Source organism: Delphinapterus leucas, chromosome 13 (genome assembly GCF_059928025.1).
Source record: "Delphinapterus leucas isolate spDelLeu-1000000601 "Yukka" chromosome 13, BTC_Dleu_Yukka2, whole genome shotgun sequence".
Lineage (NCBI taxonomy): Eukaryota > Metazoa > Chordata > Mammalia > Artiodactyla > Monodontidae > Delphinapterus > Delphinapterus leucas.
Genome location: NC_143141.1, coordinates 28,773,580 through 28,794,093, shown reverse-complemented (window position 1 = coordinate 28,794,093; position 20,514 = coordinate 28,773,580).

Here is a 20,514-nt window from a genome sequence, read left to right as displayed (position 1 = left end):
CTTTTATTTAGGAAATAATTTTAGTTCATCATAGTTACGTGGTTTTTTTATTCAAGATTTTGTGAAGCAGACCCAGTCCAATTTCACAGTCATGCCATTTGTAAAATGGTGTAATCCAGTGAATTATGAATGTTGGAATGGACTCATATATTAGGGGCTCTCTCTCTCTGTGAATATTGAAATGTATTTTGCTGATATAAGTGATAATTGTTTAAAAAGAAATTTAACAGCATCAGCAGTAAATGAAGTACTATTTGAATATATGTATATGTCTTGATTTTTTAAACACATGGTGCATACCCACGATATGTTTTTGTGCATATATAACGTCATGCATTTAACACACAGAGATATATAAAATCTCATGTACGCCTCCCTCCAAATATGTATAAATGAGTAAATACCTAGGCAGTGAGCTAGATGGCGATATAGCATATAAAAATGTAATTTTACTTTAGAATCCATGGATTATGACCCCATAGGTCTAGGTCTTGAGAAACTCTAGCAACAATAGTCTGTATGAAATGCATTAAGTATTATTTTTCTCTTATTGAATAGAATTTAATTGTAAATATATGGAATATAATCTTCCTGAGTCACATAAAAATGGCACTGATAGTAAAGGAAAAAGTTTTAGCAAAGAGTATTTCTGTTATGCTCCTTATATGTTGAAACATTTTTCATAAGAGTTTATATAGTTAAATACTGAACTATCAAAATGTGTTATTTTTGGCAATGTGCTTTGCTGATGAGATAAGCATATGTTTATTGTTTTAATTTATATATTTCACTTTTTATTTTTACAAGCTTCTTTCTTTGAATAATGAAAAATATTGGGGGCATAATATTTAACTTAATATATGATATTACGTTGAATGGCAAGTAAAGTGTTTAAAAGTTTTTCTTACTGTGGTTATTATATTAGCCATAATTTCAGGTTTCAGGGCCAAAAGAAGGATATCCTAAAAAGCACAGAATGTTTCATAGCTTTCCATCCTTCTTAACCTTCTACATTGTCCTCCTGGTAACACATCACCTGTCAGGAGATCATTAGGCAAATGCAGATAGTTGGCAATTTTGATTAAACGTGAAAAAAACTATTTTGTAAAGAAATAAAAACATGTATCATAGTGGACTAAGTGTCCCTAATAACTGTGAGTAGGTTGACACATATAGTAACTAGAAAATGACTCTAAAATAAGACATTCTGTACACACACAGACACACACCCATAATTCCATTGATTTTTAAGTTACATGTAGCATCCTGAAGGAAAACTAACAAGAATAGTAAGTCAATACTTTTACAAAGGTCTGAAAATTTAAGGGACAAACTTAACAGTAATATCCAACATCAAATGTATGTGTGCAAAGCATTTCCTGAACAGAAAGGAAAGAAAAGCCATGGTGAGAATAGGTTGAGGATGGAATAATAATATTTGTGGACAGGGAAATTATTTGTCCAGTACTGTGTTAGTTTTCTTAATATTGACTATAATTGTATCAAAACTCCTTTCATATTTATTTTCTAGCCATCTTTCAAATATGCCACTGAGAATTATTCTATTCCCAAAGTGATTTTCAATGTGTTTATTGAGATGTCAAATACCATAAAATTTGTGGCCCTTGTTTTCTAACAGTCACCATCGTGGAGGGTAAAAGTAGTTGGCTCTGTACTTTCATGATGCTGGATGTCAGCAGTGGAGGATTCCATGCTTTATAGTAGGAGATATGAACCTCCCTCCCCATTTTTAAAAAAATATTTATTTATTTATTTTTGGCTGCGTTGGGTCTTCATTGCTGCACGCAGGCTTTCGCTACTTGCGGCAAGAGGGGGCTACTGTTCGTTGCAGTGCACGGGCTTCTCATTGCGGTGGCTTCTCTTGTTGTGGAGCACAGGCTGTAGGTGCACAGGCTTCAGTAGTTGTGGCACGTGGGCTCAGTAGTTGTGGCTCGCGGGCTCTAGGGCGCAGGCGCTCAGCAGTTGTGGTGCACGGGCTTAGTTGCTCCGTGGCATGTGGGATCTTCCTGGACCAGGGCTTGAACCCGTGTCCCCTGCATTGGCAGGCGGATTCTTAACCACTGCGCCACCAGGGAAGCCCTCCCTCCCCCATTGTTTTTACCCACTCTGTTATCTTATCACTCTTAGTCTTCAGTTGGCTCTATACTTAGGGCCACACGGAGACAATTCAGGTATCCCTTTTAAGTTGCACCCTATTAACAGAGCCTACTGAATTGAGAAGTAGGAGTGTAAGGCCAATTAATAATCAAATGCTTTTGCTTTTTGTTTTTGTTCATGTTTGATGTTTTTCTCTGTTGAGAATCTCAGGAGAAGGAGTGTTGTCTTATCTGGTAACAATCCAGTATTCAGTAGTCTTAGGATCATCATATCTTATATTACATTTTGCCTAAAATGTATAATTGTGGGCTCTAAAAATAAATCTAAGATTAAAATATGATTGAAGTAAAAAATATATATATAAACAACATTTTTGAATGCTGTCAGAGACAATTTTCTTAAATAATTTTCTCTAAAAGAGAATAATAATGGTGGTTGAAAATGTTGTTTCATGATCCAGGCAACGCAGGAAAGCAAAATTTTAGAATTGCTTAGAAAATAACACATTGATTAGAATTAAAAATTTTATTTTCTGCTTTTTAAAAAAATTTTGGGTTTTAGTGTCTTCACTCCTTTATGTCTTGCCTACTTTTGACTTTTTCTTTTTACCTGGATTCAGTTGTCATCTCCTAGATGAACCAATCTTGCTTACCTAAACAAGTTATACTTAATTAATTGTAATATTTGTACTAGTGTTATAAGCTGAACTGTGTTCCTCCAAATTCATATGTTCGAGTCCTAACCTCCAGTACCTCAGGAAATGACTATATATGGAGGTAGGGTCTTTAAAGAGGTAGTTAAGTTAAAAATGAGGCTGGTTTGGTGGGCCCTAATCTATTCTGACTTGTGTCTTTATAAAAAGAGGAGATTATAACATACAGAGAGACACCAGGGGCACATGTGCACAAAGGGAAGACCAGGTGAAGACACAGAGAGAAGGTGGCTATTTGCAAGCCAAGGAAAGAGATCTCAGAAGAAATAAGACCTGACCATATATTGATCATGGCTTCTAGCCTCCAGGATAGTGAAAAAATAAATTAGTCTTCTTTAAGCCACCTAGTCGGTGGTATGTTGTTATGGCAGCCCTTGCAAACTAATACAAATAGTAAGCATTAACCTTAACATTTTGGAAAGTTGACTAATACTTTATGCATTTTACGAGTCAATGCTCATGTGAAAAGTAGTTTTTCAATCACATAGCACATTTCTCTTCTTAGGAAATAGTAAGATGGGCTGTTTTGCCCAAGAATCATGGTAGTTCAATATTACTGGCATGGTGCACATTTGATCATGCTCTTGAGTTTCCTCCAGTTAAATATTATGAAAATGTAGATGTCCAACATGACTAATGATATCACTAGTTTATTCCTTTTGTATGTCCTGAATTTACATTTTACAATTTGATTGTATTAATCAGTAAATATATATATATATATACATTTAAAAAATTCTCTCTCTATATATAGATATAGATAGAGTTTTAATACTTTCAAAGCAAACGAAAACCCTGCCGCCCTCCACATAAAAGAGTTTGTTTCCTTATTGAACAATTTGTTTTCTGCTTTGTTTACTAAGTTCCTAAAATATCACAATAATATAAGGCAGGTCATAGAGGAATTAATTTCTAATATAGCAAAATTAACTTTAGTGTTAAATAAAACCCACCAATATTCATTCATTTATTCAAAAAAATACTCAGCACCTCTTAGGTACTAAGCACTGTGTTTTACATTGCAGATACAATTTTGAACCAGACAGAAATGGCCCCTAATCCCCTAGAGTACAAACCATATTGACTGAATAGAGTGTGATTTTCTTTTCCCGACACTGATAAGTAAAAAAGTTTTGAAACAGTGCCATTTATTAATAGTCTTTTATACCTAATGATTATCTAATTTATACGTGTACCTCAGAAAATCAAACATTAATAATTTAACCTGTTATTATGATTTAATAGAAGAGATTGCAAAATTTGGAACGAAGACATTCCTTAGTTTACAACCTAGCTTTGCTGTGTCATAGTTTTATTATTTTGGGCAAATTACTTAAACTATTCAAACCTGTTTGCTTATGTGTAAGCCCTCATTATTAATATTTACTTTGAAGCTTGACTTAAAGTCAGAGATCATAAGAAGTACATGGTGGGCCTATAATAATTATTACCTTTATTTTTATATTAAAATTAATAGTATTAGGTTTAATCAGATAAAATTATGTCAGAACACATATGTCAGAATTACTTTCAAAGCAATCTTGGGTTCCAGATCAAGCTACTTGTTTTTTGATGGTCAGGCTTTTAACCATTGTGCATTTTACTTAGCAAATATATAAATTTTTTAAGAGACAAACAAAAAAACCTTTTATTATATTCACCAGAATTAAACACAGTATCCGATATGGCAATATGGTTCCAGTTTTTCATTTCCAAGTGTCATTCTAACAAGATTCAAATATAATATTTGTTAGTGAGGTTCTATATAAATTCACTAATGAGAACAGTTGTGTTGTTTTAGCTTAATTTTTTTTCTGCCTCACATTGTGCCTGAGAATTCTTTTTTATTCTTATGGTGTGTGTGTGTGTGTGTGTGTGTGTGTGTGTTCATGCATGCATGCATGTGTTTGTGTGTGTTTAGTGTCCTGTTCTGATTCTATTACCCTAGGGCTTGATTTTCTTTTGTGAGTTTTGAGATTCCGTAGAAAGAAGACTGCTTTCAACATGTAAATGCTTCTGCCACTTTACATTTAGTGAAGCAGGTCGTTTTAGCTTCCTTCCTGCAGTAAGATTCATTATTTTAGTGAGTTTTGACATAGGCTCTGATTGGTTAAAAAATCCATGTTCATCATTTGCAGTTTTACTTTTGTTTTGGTATTAGGAAGAATATAGAACATATTCAGCAGTAAAACCCTAGTCAAGTGATTTAATCTGTAAGAAAAATAAGCCTTACCTTGAAATGCTTTTAAATATGTTTTTTGTTTATTTAGGGGTTGGAGGAGGGAAAGGTCACTGTTAATAGAGAGCTTTAACCAATTCTGACAAATCTGTAAACTAAAGTGATGGTTCATCGTAAGATTATGAAAACTCCTAAAAAGGACACAATGAAATATTTAAACTTTCTACTTTAGGATAAATGGTATTAAATCATGACCCTCATAGTCATCCTACATAAAGTTATGCTGCGATCACTGATCTTTCCTCAATCTCCTCTGGAAAGTGGTATCAACAACATTGACACATTAAAAAAGGAAAGATAAACCCACTAGCATTTGATGAGTTAATGTGATAATAATTGGCATTATGCTATTCATTTAGAAGTATTTAGAAAAAGAGTAAAAACCTGCAGAAACCTATCACCTTTATATGAGGCTCCCAAGCTGTCTCTAAGCAGACTGGCTGTGCCTCAGTGGTCACATGAAGCCCCCTTTGTCATATGACTTTAGGGGCATGAACATATAACTACCCTCTTGAAAACTGTATCTGAATTTAAGTTTTAAATGATACTAATTAAAATGGTACTAATTAAACGTAAATGGTACAATTACTCTCACAAGAATAGGTACAAAATATTTTTGAAGTAATCTGCACTTCTCAAATTTAGGACTATGTTTCTAGTTATTTTTGTATATTTTCTTGAACATTCTTGTTTTTCTTATCTTCCAAATGATGCGCCACTGGTTCTTTTTTTTTTTTTATCTTTATTTTTGGCTGCGTTGGGTCTTTGTTGTTGCGCGTGGGCTTTCTCTAGTTGCAGCGAGCGGAGGCTACTCTTTGTTGTGGTCCGCAGGCTTCTCATTGCGGTGGCTTCTCTTGTTGCAGACCATGGGCTCTAGGCATGCGGGCTTCAGTAATTGTGGCATGGGGGCTCAGTAGTTGTGGCACATGGGCTTAGTTGCTCCGTGGCATGGGAGATCTTCCCGGACCAGAGCTCAACCCCATGTCACCTGCATTGGCAGGCGGATTCTTAACCACTGTGCCACCAGGGAAGTCCCATTCCACTGGTTCTTGTTTTGGATTTTCATATTACCATTACTCGTTTTAGTGACTCTAATTCTTATTGAAAAAATTAAAAAGCTACATACCCATTCCTAACAAAAACAATTGGACTTCCCAAAAAACATAAATGGACTCCATAGATCAAGAATCCCAACTTTGACAACCTTTAATAAACTTAGAAAATGATAACCCATTTGTCTTAATATATTTATTCTAATATTTTCTACAATATACATTTTTGAGGCTGCTAAATACTCTGTGTGTGTGTGTGTGTGTGTGTGTGTGTATACACACACACACATATATATTTCTGAGATTAAATTTGACCAGCTCCTAAATCTGAGACTTGGAAGATTTGGATATACTTTTCTCTCTCTCTTTTTTTTTTTTTTTTTGCGGTATGCGGGCCTCTCACTGTTGTGGCCTCTCCCATTGCAGAGCACAGGCTCTGGACGTACAGGCTCAGCGGCCATGGCTCACGGGCCCAGCCGCTCCACGGCATGTGGGATCCTCCCGGACCAGGGCACAAACCCGTGTCCCCTGCATCGGCAGGCAGACTCTCAACCACTGCGCCACCAGGGAAGCCCCTACTTTTCTCTTTATGTTAGAAGATGAAAGTCCCTTTGCATGCCGTGGAAAAATACACAATTCCCAGGCTTTTAAAATACTATATCCCATATAGTAGTATTTATTGATTTATTACAATATAACACAATTTCCACTTCATTGAGTGGACATTTATTACTATCTAGCCTTCAAGTTAATTTCAGTGATATTATTAGGTCAGTTTTAACTTTTTGCACAAAATGTGAGCCCATATCCATTATTGGATGTCATTAACGTATCTAAAGGTGTAATCTGGCCATTGAATGTGAAAATAGGTATGCTTTTCATCGCCTGTCAGTGCTATTAAACTACAGTATTTTTCACTTCCATAGTAATTTAACTGTATTTTTTTACTTGATGTTTCTACTATGATTTTTTTTAATTGAGCTTCATACTATGTCTGCCATCAAATTTCATCCAAAAACCTATCTCTGCCAGACTCAAATGGATACAACTATTTTCCTAGAAAAAATGTGAGCCTGGAATATGTCCACTTTGCTTCCGTTTGAACTAATCTAAGCTTTTATGATTTTAAAGTTCTCCATGGATATTCTTGGGCATGTCAGAGATCTTTTACCTTTGTTCATCAGTATATGTTGCTGTGAGTTGGTTCTGGTTTGTTAAGCACTTTAAAGAAATGGAAAACTTTAAATTCTACAGGGTTAAGAAAGGGAATCTTATAGAAGAAAATATGCTTTACTGTTATCCATGAATTTAATCTTTATCTTTTAAATATTTATTATTTATACTAAGTGAATTTAACAATATATGTGATCAATAATGAACTTTTAAATATAGAAAGATGTGTGGAGAACATGAACTGAACATTTTATGACTATTTGACCAATGTGAAACTATCCCTGGCTAAAGAAATTTCATTTTCTGGCTCCTAAATCTTGAAATAAAGAATGTTTAACATAAAAACATCTTTATAATTGGCTCTAATATGGGCAGAAGGAGACCGAACACACAATTAATACATAATCTCAATTTAGGAATGATTTCAGAAATTTCTGGAAAAACAAGTGATTTCACAAGAAAAATAATAGTTGTAGAGCATCTTGGTCTGATTTCTCTGAGCTTTATTTGCAAAGGAAAGAAGTTATGAACGACTGTTGAAAGAAGGTAAAGTCCTATCTGATCCAAAAAGACTAAGCTTCCTGAAACACTATTTTTTATAATACAGTCAGGCCACCATTCAGTATGGTGTTAAAATAACAATCTGAACTCTTTTATTTAACTGAATATTCGCAAATAATAGATTTTCCTGTGACCTCACCAAGCTCTACAATGTCAAGGCTACCTCCTTAAGAAAGGAGGCAGAATTAATGCCCAAGCATGCCTTCCAGTTATATCTCACTTTGGCTTTCCTGTGTCCAAGGAAATACATTTCTGTCTCTTGTACCCTGCTTTGAGTGGCATTAATTTCTATTGATTGATTATTCCATTTCTAATTATTTCCATAAATGATACAGGGAAAAACATTAAATACATTTTATCTTCTAATTTGTGTCTGTAAGATATTTCGAGTAATCCACCTATTTGTTATTTGTGTTAAAATTTGACAGGTCAATTTGCCCAAATAAGGGTAACCTGGATGCCTCAGGATCTGAAAATAATATCAAATGAAAAATGATTTAAGAGTTGGAAAAGGCATTTAATCAAAAATCATGTGACATATATGGACACCTTATCTTTGATAAGGGTGCCAGGAAAGTACAGTGGAGAAAGGACAGCCTCTTCAATAAATGGTACTGGGAAAACTGGACAGGTACATGTAAAAGTATGAGATTAGAACACTCCCTAACACCATACACAAAAATAAGCTCAAAATGGATTAAAGACCTAAATGTAAGGCCAGAAACTATCAAACTCTTAGAGGAAAACATAGGCAGAACACTCTATGACATAAATCACAGCAAGATCCTTTCTGACCCACCTCCTAGAGTAATGGAAATAAAAACAAAAATAAACAAATGGGACCTAATGAAACTTAAAAGCTTTTGCACAGCAAAGGAAATGATAAACAAGACCAAAAGACAACCCTCAGAATGGGAGAAAATATTTGCAAATGAAGCAACTGACAAAGGATTAATCTCCAAAATTTACAAGCAGCTCATGCAGCTCAATAACAAAAAAACAAACAACCCAATCCAAAAATGGGCAGAAGACCTAAATAGACATTTCTCCAAAGAAGATATACAGAATGCCAACAAACACATGAAAGAATGCTCAACATCATCAATCATTAGAGAAATGCAAATCAAAACTACAATGAGATATCATCTCACACCAGTCAGAGTGGCCATCATCAAAAAATCTAGAAACAATAAATGCTGGAGAGGGTGTGGAGAAAAGGGAACACTCTTGCACTGCTGGTGGGAATGTGAATTGGTTCAGCCACTATGGAGAACAGTATGGAGGTTCCTTAAAAAACTACAAATAGAATTACCATATGACCCAGCAATCCCACTACTGGGCATATACCCTGAGAAAACCAAAATTCAAAAAGAGTCATGTACCAAAATGTTCATTGCAGCTCTATTTACAATAGCCCGGAGATGGAAACAACCTAAGTGCCCATCATCGGATGAATGGATAAAGAAGATGTGGCACATATATACAATGGAATATTACTCAGCCTTAAAAAGAAACGAAATTGAGCTATTTGTAATGAGATGGATAGACCTAAAGTCTGTCATACAGAGTGAAGTAAGTCAGAAAGAAGAAGACAAATACCGTATGCTAACACATATATATGGAATTTAAGAAAAAAAAAAGGTCATGAAGAACCTAGGGGTAAGACAGGAATAAAGACACAGACCTACTGGAGAACGGACTTGAGGATATGGGGAGGGGGAAGGGTGAGCTTTGACAGGGGGAGAGAGAGTCATGGACATATACACACTAACAAACGTAGTAAGGTAGATAGCTAGTGGGAAGCAGCCGCATGGCACAGGGATATTAGCTCGGTGCTTTGTGACAGCCTGGAGGGGTGGGATACGGAGAGTGGGAGGGAGGGAGACGCAAGAGGCAAGACATATGGGAACATATGTATATGTATAACTGATTCACTTTGTTATAAAGCAGAAACTAACACACCATTGTAAAGCAATTATACCCCAATAAAGATGTTAAAAAAAATCATGTGACATAAAAACCATGACTTTTTATCATCTGGAATCCTAAATTCCTGCTTCCAGCTCCACTATCTAGAGCCAAACCTGGCTAGTTCAAATCAGACAGGTTTAATTTTTCCCATATTGTGGAAGAGATACTCATATGCCTAAGAAGTTCAGTAAAAGACTGATGCAAAATAAAATCTTACCACATGGTGAGGGACATGAATATATCCTGATAAATTGTGGGAAGAAGGCAGAGGTTAAGCAAACAGTAAAATAGTGACCCCGTCTGCTCATATTACCTATGTAACTTGGAAGAGAATTAAAAGTTATCAAATGCTTTACAGAACATTGTCTTTAATATCCTATTCAAAATCAGTGCTTCAACTTGTCTTAGTAACAGAATATCTATTCCCATTTCCCAAATCTATGTTATAGAAAGGCAGCAGGGCTCCATGCACTTAAACACAGCTGTACAATAATACTTATTGGTTTACTATTCAGTATTAGCCACCTGAATAATATTTGGGATTTCTTAGAAGCTCTATTTGGTTTTAGTATATATTACACTAAAGACACAAAGTTAAAATGTTGTATTCTAAAGTCATTTGAAATAATTATCTTTTGTGCATGTATGTTTAGGTCCCCAATATGATATATGGTTGGATTAATTTATTTTAGTTAGTTTTCAATTAGAGGAAATTGCTTTTGTAATTAATTTGGTTTTTATTTTTTTAATTGAAATACATTTAACATACATTGTTTAAGATGTATTACATGTTAAATATGTATTGTAATATGACTGACATTGTAGTGATAATTAGTAGCTCTTTCACATCACATAAGTATTTCTTTAGTTGGAATAATTAAGATAAGTTTGATGATTATAATACAGTATTGTTGTCTATATTGACTATACTGTGCACTAGATCTCTAGGGCTTATCTACTACTGGTTGCAAGTTTGTACCTTTCAACAACATCTATCCTATCCCTCCCACCTCCATTCTTAGCCCCACCCCCTGGTAACCACCATTTCACTCTCTGTTTTTACAAGTTTGGCTTTTTTAGATTCCACATATAAGTGATATCATATGGTATTTATCTTTGTCTGACTTGTTTCACTTAGCATAACATTCTCAAAGTCTATCCATGTCACACATGGCAGAATATTCTTATTTCTCATGGCTGAATAATATTATATATATATATATATATATATATACACACACCCCCACACACCCACACACCACATCCTCTTTATTCATTCTTCCATCGATGGACACATAGGTAGTTTCTGTATCTTGGCTCTTGTGAATACTGCTGCAATAACATGGGAATGCATATATCTCTTCAATGTCATGTTTTTATTTGGGTATTTACCCAGGAGTGGAATTGCTGGATCATATGGTAGATCTATTTAATTTTTGGATAAACCTCCATATTGTTTTCCATAGTGGTTGAACCACTTTATATTCCCACCAACAGTGCAGAAGGGTTTCCTTTTCTCTATATCCTTGCCAACATTTGTTATCTCTTGTCATTTTGATGATAACCATTCTAACAGGTGTGAGGTGATATCTTATTGGGTTTTGATTTGCATTTCCCTGATGATTAGTGATGCTGAGCATACTTTCATGTACCTGTTGGTCATTTGGATGTCTTCTTTGGAAAATGTCTATTTAGTTCTTCAGGGCATTAAAAATTTTTTTGTTGTTATAGAGGTGTATGAGTTCTTTTTATATTTTGGATATTAATTCCTTATTGGATATACAGTTTACAAACATTTTCTTCCATTCTGTATGTTGCCTTTTCATTTTATTAATTGTTTCTTTTGCTGTGCAGAAGTTTTTGGTTTTATATAGTCCCATTTGTTGAATTTTGCTTTTGTTTGTGTTTTTGGTGTCTTATCCAAAAACTCATTGCCAAGATCAATTATTTTCTTCTAGGAGTTTTGTGGTATCAGGTGTCATGTTTAAGTTTTTGAAATTTCAAGTTAATTTTTGTGAGTGGTGTAATACAGGGGTCCAATTTTATTTTTCTGCCTGTGTTTATCCAGTTTTCCCAGCACCATTTGAGGAAGAGACTATCCATTCCACAATGGGTGTTCTTGGTTCTCTTGTCATATATGAGTTGACTGTATATATGGGGGTTTAATTCTGGGCTCTCTGTTCTGTTTATTTGTCTATGTCTATTTTTATGTCAGCATCATACTGTTATAATCACTATAGCTTTATAGTATAGTTTGAAATCAGAAAGTGTGATACCATAATTTGGTTTTTAAATATGTAAAATTATACCATTCCAAAGGCAAAACTATAAAATGATATTTAGAAAAACAAACGCCATATTTCTCTTCCTATTCTCTCCAATCTATGCCTTTCACTCTTTAAAAGAAACAATTTGTATTATAATTGTGGTTATTTCAGTGTTTCCTTTTTCAAATATATATTTGCATATTTTCCTTCATTTCTTTCATAAAATACAGCTAATATGTGTACATACACATACAAACTCTCTTGCACCTTTTCCTTGTCTTCTTAAGAATATTTGCATGAAGGTATGACTCCATACCAATGTATAAAAATTTTCCCCATTCATTTTTATGGATTCTTTGTATTCAATTGGGCAGGTATACCAAAACTTATTCATTTAAGCCCTTCCATTAATTTGGGGTTGTTTTAAAATTTTAATGTCATAAATAACGCCAAAATGAACATATTTGTGTATAAGTCATTCTTGGAGAAGAGATCAGTATTATCTTTTACAGCTTAAATTTTTTAATTTATTTTAGGTTTGAGAAGAGAAAATAAAATTTATATATTTGAGGTCAGTGTGTACAGACAAAAATGGTTAACAGGCTGATTTTATCTCTTGCAGCCTAGGTTAAGTTGGAGGTCCAATATTTAGGTGGACACTGTGATAATGCTTTTCTTGCATTAGACTTGTGTCTCCATTGTTACACTGTAGTATTCGTATATTGAGTAGAAGTACCCATATAATATTCATATACTGAGTATAAGTACCATAGAATAACTAGTCCAAAGATAGAAGTTATACAGTGTTCAATTGCCAAAGACACTCCAAAAGTAAGCATTAAATGCCCTAACATAAGAAGAATGAGGTCATGTTGTTGAGTACAGAAATTCCCTATGCACTAAATCACTTACAAGATTGTATTTAGTGAATTCTTAATTTTATAAAAGGAAGTTTTCAAGAAAAGATGAAGAAAATGTTGCACAAATATATATCTCATTATAAAAAGCAGAATGAGTAGATTCTTAGAATTGAAATTGCTAGGTGAAAGGGTAAATGTATATATTGTTGATATCATCAAAGGAATATAACATTTTTCATTTTATTGTGGAAAAATGCCTATTTTCCCATAGTCTTGTCATTACAGTATATTCTCAAACTTGGATTTTTCCAGTCACATAGGTAAATTTAATATTTATATGAGTTTAATATTTTTAAATTCTATATTCAGTTCTAAATATATACTTAATTTACATAATCTCATTTTCTTTATTGATATTACAGATTCTAAGTGTGTGACATAAATTACAAATACTTTTCCTTTGTTTCCTATTTGTGATTTCCGTTTTGATTTTTATTTTTAATGCATGTAAAGTCTGATTTGGTTTGTTTGTTTGCTTTTTAAATGAGTTGTATTTATCAATCACTATTACTATTGCTTTGGAACTTTACAATGGTATTACGCATTCCAAGATTACAAAGGAATTTAACCATTTTTAACATCTGTATTATTTCACTGTTTACTATTTAGATCACTCATCCATCTGGAATTTATCCTTTATACAATACCATACAGGTTCAATTCTATACTCATCTGAATATCTATTAAATAATTTATTTAAAAAGTTAAGCTTCTTTCATTGTAATGTGATGCCAAGTTTATCAGCTAGCAAATTTTACTATCTTCTGTGTATATTCCTGGTATTTTAAATTTTGATATGTTGCTCTTATATTTGTGCATTAATACCACACACAATTAATTATAGAAGCTATACGTTTAAATAGCTGGAAGAACAACCCCTAATATTGCTTTTCTACTTTTTCTTTATTTATTTTGCTTACTCATGTTTTCCAAATGAACATCATAATCAAGTTAGCTGGCTCCATGAAAAGCAATTGTTGGAAATTTTATTTTATATGAATTTAATTAAATCTATAAATTAGGTTATGGAAAATTGACTGTTTATGAAGTTACAACTTCCTATTCAAGAGCATAGACATTTCTTTCTGTTTAATAATATATACTCTTTGCGTTCCAGTTTTGCACATTACTGTTTAGGTTTGTACTGAGGCACTTTTCTGTAACTGTTTTTTGTTGTTAACTCAAATTGAATCTTCTCTCTCATTACATCCCGTATTTACTGTTTTACTTTTATTGTCACATTTCTGGTAGTTATTGTGTTGATATTGGTTTTATCCTAATATTCAGTCATATACTCTGATGATGAATGTAGTTTTATTTCCTAATTATTTAGATTAGAACTGAATTTTCTTACCTAACTGCGTTAGTTAATACCTCGAATGCTGAGTAAAACTGTACTAGTCATAGTGAACATCTTTGTCTTATTCTTTAGTGAGGTAAGGGTTTTGTTTCTGACACTTGAAAAACAAAACAAGTATTTTCCTTTTCTCTTGACAAAAATAGTAATTACATTTTTATTGACAGATTTTGGAAGGAGCAAAGAAAAAGGCTTTATTAAAGAAACCAGTGAGCTTTATCCAAGGAATTTTATTATATACAGGAATTTATCTCTCCCTATCAGAATCCATTTCAAATGGCAGAACAAGTATAAAAATATTAAATCCGCAATAGTTCTAGAATTAAAAATCAGAACCCATTTGTTCTTGCTTTTAGCAGTATTTCATTTCTGTTAAGTTCTACAGCAAATTGGACCAGAAGGTGCTCAAATCCAAAGACCTATAAAATCTACCACTCAACACCAATAAGAATAAGTCCATCAAAAAAAATACTCTTAGTATAATTCCTCATTATTAGCAAAATATATGTGGGAGAGTTGAGAGCTGGGCAATGGAATGAGCCTTGGATTTTCATTCCCAAACAATTGACTAAAGAACAATGAAACCACTCTGATATAATGAATGTGAGAGTAGGATTAAAAAGTAGTTCCCCCTCTTTAAACAAAAGGGAGAGAGAATTCAATGGAAGAACCTGTTCAAATGTGAGTCCTCTCAACTCTCATGTAGAATCATGGAGCAAAGACATTTTATTTCTTATCAGAATTGTCTCCATACTCAGGAAAACATCCCTCCTTTAACTAAGGAAACTAACTAGAGTGATATCCCTCTAGATATCTGTGCTGATCAAGCAAAGGTCTGGATTACAATAAGAAAAACACATATCTGAGGTAGCATAACTATCAAAGAAACAAAGTATCATACTTAAAGACATGAGCAATACTCAAAATATCTTTTAGAGAAAAGAATATTTGAAAAGTACATACAGTATTATTATCTATATTGTATTATAAACAGAAAAGCAAAAATAGATGAATAAGCATTTATTTTGGAAAGAGGCAGGTAGAGGTTTCAGATGATAAAGCCAAATGTTTTTTGATGTGGACCATTTTTAAAGTCTTTTATTGAATTTGTTACAGCATTGCTTCTGTTTTATGGTTTTTTGGTTTGTTTGTTTTTTGTTTTTGGCCACGAGGCATGTGGTATCTTAGCTCCCTGACAGGGGATTGAACCCACACCCCCTGCATTGGAGGGCAAAGTCTTAATCACTGGACTGCCAGGGAAGTCCTAATAAAGACAAAAATGAAAACAAAAAATCTACATGTAGTGTGAATAACAGAATGCACAATCCAGAAAAAGAATTAGAAAGCCAGAAGGTAGTCGAGACTTATTTCTCTAACATACCACAGAAACAAATAAACACACCATATAGGATAAATAATTATGGTAGAAAATAAATTCAGAGTTCTTCATATATACTTGGTAGGAAATACAGCAAAATATATCAGACATAGAGGAAAGTAATATTTAATGTAATAGAATGTCAAAAAACATTCATTTTTGTTTGAACTTTTTACAACAATCAAGTGGTCAAATGTTCCAGTAAAAATTTTACAATGTAAGCTTATACCCCTGTGGTACTTGAATGGTATCAAAAGTAGATTATGCTGCTTCCTGACACTATAGATATAATCCTTCTAGAAAAGGAACATTAGCCTCTCAAACTCCTACATTACAAAGGGCTTAACAAAAGAGATTGTTATATATGGGATACTGCTTAAAAATAATTTTTAAAATGAATAAATTCTAAAGATTTTTAAAATCTTAGAAATAGTATCTCAATAAATTTCCATGTATGTTGTAGTTCACACTACTTTTGATGTTTCATTTTTTGTTGTTATTTATCACTATATGAAACATGCCCTCATCCTTTAGCACAGCCTAAGGCTTTCTCTGGAAAAAAAGTGTTACAAGCAGCTTCTTCACAAACAGGAAAAATACTGCAAATTTGTGATTGATATTCTTAAAAAGGTATGTATTAGTTAGTGTGCTATATAGCACTAAAAATGTACCTTTAGGGCTTCCCTGGTGGCATAGTGGTTGAGAGTCCACCTGCCGATGCAGGGGACGCGGGTTCGTGCCCAGGTCCAGGAAGATCCCACATGCCGCGGAGCAGCTGGGCCCGTGAGCCATGGCCGCTGGGCCAGCGCGTCCGGAGCCTGTGCTCCACAACGGGAGAGGCCACAGCAGTGAGAGGCCCGCGTACAGCAAAAAAATAAACAAATTTAAAAAAATAGTACCTTTATTACTAAATTAAGATGATTATTCTGTCAGTAATATTTATTGGGCCCAGAATTTTGAAGTTTTTGGTTAGCTATGATTCATAAAGATAATTTAGAAATATATGAATTAATTGTAAAAAAAAATCATTTGATCTTTCCTAATTCTGAAACCATAATATTTTAGACATCTTTAAAGCATGATAAGGAAATAATTTATAACTAACTGTAAAAAGAATCATACATGACAATTACTTCTCTTAAACAGCCACATTGCTAGTAATAAAAATACAATATACATTTAATACATATACATTTAATAAGTATGTACTGAAGCTACTACTCTTAGCTTATTTATTGCTTTTATTATTCAATAAACATATCCATTACTATCACTTAAGATCATTTATCATTTTAATAGAGAAAAATGTGCCAGTCTACCCAATTTCTAAGGAACTAGAAATCATGAAGTGTGATATAAATACATTGATTATCATCAAAAACAGTAACAAGTTGTTCACCATCTAAATTATAATTTTTTCTTAATTTGTACAAATAATTTTATAATTTTTGCATTCTTCTTTTCCCGAGACTAAATAACTTTTATTATCATTGTATCGTTACATGATGAAGCAAAAAAAAAAAGGGGAGGTAGGTCAATGTAACTCATTTTTTCTCATTTTAAAGGCAGGATTATTGTGATTTAATATACCTAAAGTAAATTTCGTTCTTTAAAGATGTACATTTCTATGAACATGTAGATACTTTTCTCTTACTAATGTTTCAGATATATCACAAAAACTTAAAAGGCCCAAAAGACAAAACTACTTCAGTTTCCTACCCTCAATCCCCACAGCACATGCTCTTGTTTTTTCTTTATCACTTCCTGAACAGGAGGGGACGTCTGTCTTCTTACCAAACACTTTCCTGTCTTCCCCTCCACTTCCACTCCCTGGCTGTGGATCCCATTGTACCTGACATCTCAACAAAGTTATGCCATTATTTTTTCTTTCTTTTCTTTGGTATTGCTACCTTTTCCTTCTCTACCATTTCCATTAACATGTATACAGGCATACCTTGTTTTCTTGTGCTTCGCTTTATTGCCCTTTGCAGATATTGCATGTTTTACAAATTGAAGGTTTGTGGCAAGCCTCCATCAAGCAAGTCTATTGGCACCATTTTTCAACAGTATTTGCTCACTTTGAGGCTCTGCATCACATTTTGGTAATTCTTGCATATTTCAAAATGTTTTATTATTTGTTATGGTGATCTGCGAATAGTGATCTTTGACATTACTATTGTAATTGTTTTGAGGTGCCACAAACCACACCTATATGACAGCAAATTTAATCAATAACTGTGTGTGTTCTGACTGCTCCACTGATGGGCCATTCTCCATCTCTCCTTCTCCTTGGGCCTCCCTATTCCTTGAGACACAACAATACTGAAATTAGGTCAGTAAATAACCCTTCAATGGCCTCTAGGTTTTCAAGTGAAAGGAAGAGTTACATGTCTCTTACTTTAAATCAAACTCTAGAAATGATGCAGCTGGGTGAGGAAGGCACGTTAAAAGCAGATAGACTGAAAACTAGGCCTCTTGCGCTGCCAGTTAATCAACTTGTGAATGCAAAGGGAAAGTTCTTGGAAGAAACTACAAATGCCACTCCAGTGAACACAAGAAAGCAAAGCAGCCTTATTGTTTATATGGAAAAAGTTTTAGTGGTCTGCATCAAAAAATCAAACCAGTCACAACATTCCCTTAAGCTAAAGACTAATCCAGAGGAAGGCCCTAAATCTCTTCAGAGGAAGGCCCTAAATCTCTTCAATTCCATGAAGGTTGAGAGAGGTGAGGAAGCTGCTGAAGGAAAGTTTGAAGCTAGCAGAGACTGGTTCATGAGGCTTAAGGAAATAAGTTGTCTCCATTAATGTTAAGTGCATGCAAGATGAAGCAGCAAGTACTGATTTAGAAGCTGCAGCAAGTTATCAAGAAGATCTAGCTGAGGTCCTTAAGGAAGGTGGCTACCCTAAACAACAGATTTTCAATGTAGACAAAACAACCTTATATTGGAAGAAGATGCCATCTAGGACTTTCATAGCTAAAGAGGAGAAGTCAATGCCTGGTTTCAAAGAACAGGCTGACTATCTAGCTAGGGTCTAAGGCAGCTGGTGACTTGAAGCCAATAATTTACCATTCTGAAAATCCTAGGGTCCTTAAGAATTATGCTCAATCTACTCTGCCTGTGCTCTATAAATAGAATACCAAAGCTTGGATGACAGCACATCTGTTTATAGCATGGTTTGCTGAATATTTTAAGCCCACCTTTGAAGCCTATTGCTCAGAAAAAGATTCGTTTCAAAATACTACTGTTCATTGACAATGCATCTGGTCACCGAAGAGCTCTGATGGAGATATACAATGAGATTCGTGTTGTTTTCATGCCTGCTAACACAACATCTATTCTGTAGCCAATGGATTAAAGAGAAGTTTTGACTTTCAAGTCTTATTTAAGAAATACACTTCATAAAGCTATAGCTGACATAGATAGTGATTCCTTTTAGGGACCTGGGCAAAATAAATTGAAAACCTTCTGGAAAAAATTCACCACATTCTAGATGCCATTAAGAACAGTTGTGATTTATGAGAAAAGGTCAAAATATCAACATGGGTTTGAAAGAAGTTGATCCCAACCGTAATGGGTGACTTTGAAAGTAGCAGGAGAAGTGGAATTAGAAGTGGAGCCTGAAGATGTGACTGAATTGCTGTAATCTCAGGATAAATCTTTAACAGATAAAGAGTTGCTTCTTATGGATGAGCAATGATAGTGTTTTCTTGAGGTGGAATCTCCTCCTGGTGAAGATGCTCTGAAGATTGTTCAAATGACAACAAAGGATTTAGAATATTAGATAAATTTAGTTGATAAAGCAGTGGCAGGGTTTGAGAGGATTGACTCCAATTTTGAAAGAAGTCTACTGTCGGTAAAATGTTGTCAAACAGCATTGCATGCTATCGAGAAATTGTTCATGAAAGGAAGAGTCAGTTGATATGGGAAACTTCATTGTTGTCTTATTTTAAGGAATGCCACAGCCATCCCAACCTTCAACAACCACCACCCTGGTCAGTTGGTAGCCATCAACATCAAGGCAAGACCCCCCACTAGCAAAAAGATTACAACTTGTTGAAGGCTCAGATTATGTTTAGCATTTCTTAGCAATAAAGTATTTTTCAATTAAGGTATGTACATTGTCTTTTTAGACATAATGCTACTGCAATTTAACAGATTATAGTGTAAAAATAACTTTTATATGAACTGGGAAATTTTTTTAAATTTGGGACTCACTTTATTGTGATATTTTCTTTATTGCAGTGGTCTGAAACCAAAACACAATACCTCCGAGGTATGCCTGTACATGTTCCATTCTCTTTGATCTAAAGACAAGCAATCACAAACTCTAAACCGCAGAACCACATATACATCTTTAGCTCAAATCTAACTTGCTGAAAGCATTGTTTCCATTTAGGGTTCTGACTGCTGACTGCCTAACCTCCCATTTAGTAGTTCCACCCTCCTCTCCATTTTTCCCCGTCTCTCCAATTAAAATATCTACATCCCTTCCTTCAAATAATTGCTCCCTCTTTCAATCCTTTCTTCCCTTGACTTATATAGCACTAGAGTCTCTCACTTCTCCTACAAATGTTTTGTCTGAACTTTCTATCTGATAGATTTCTTTTCCATGATCTTATTTTGTAAATTGAGATTCTCACCTCACCAAAAATAGTTCAATGATGACAGAATGCCCAGATATTATGTGCAGCATCTGGCAGAGTATAGATGGAAATATTTGTTGAAAGAGTAAAAGAAAAAATAAGGAAGGCAGGCAGGCAGACAG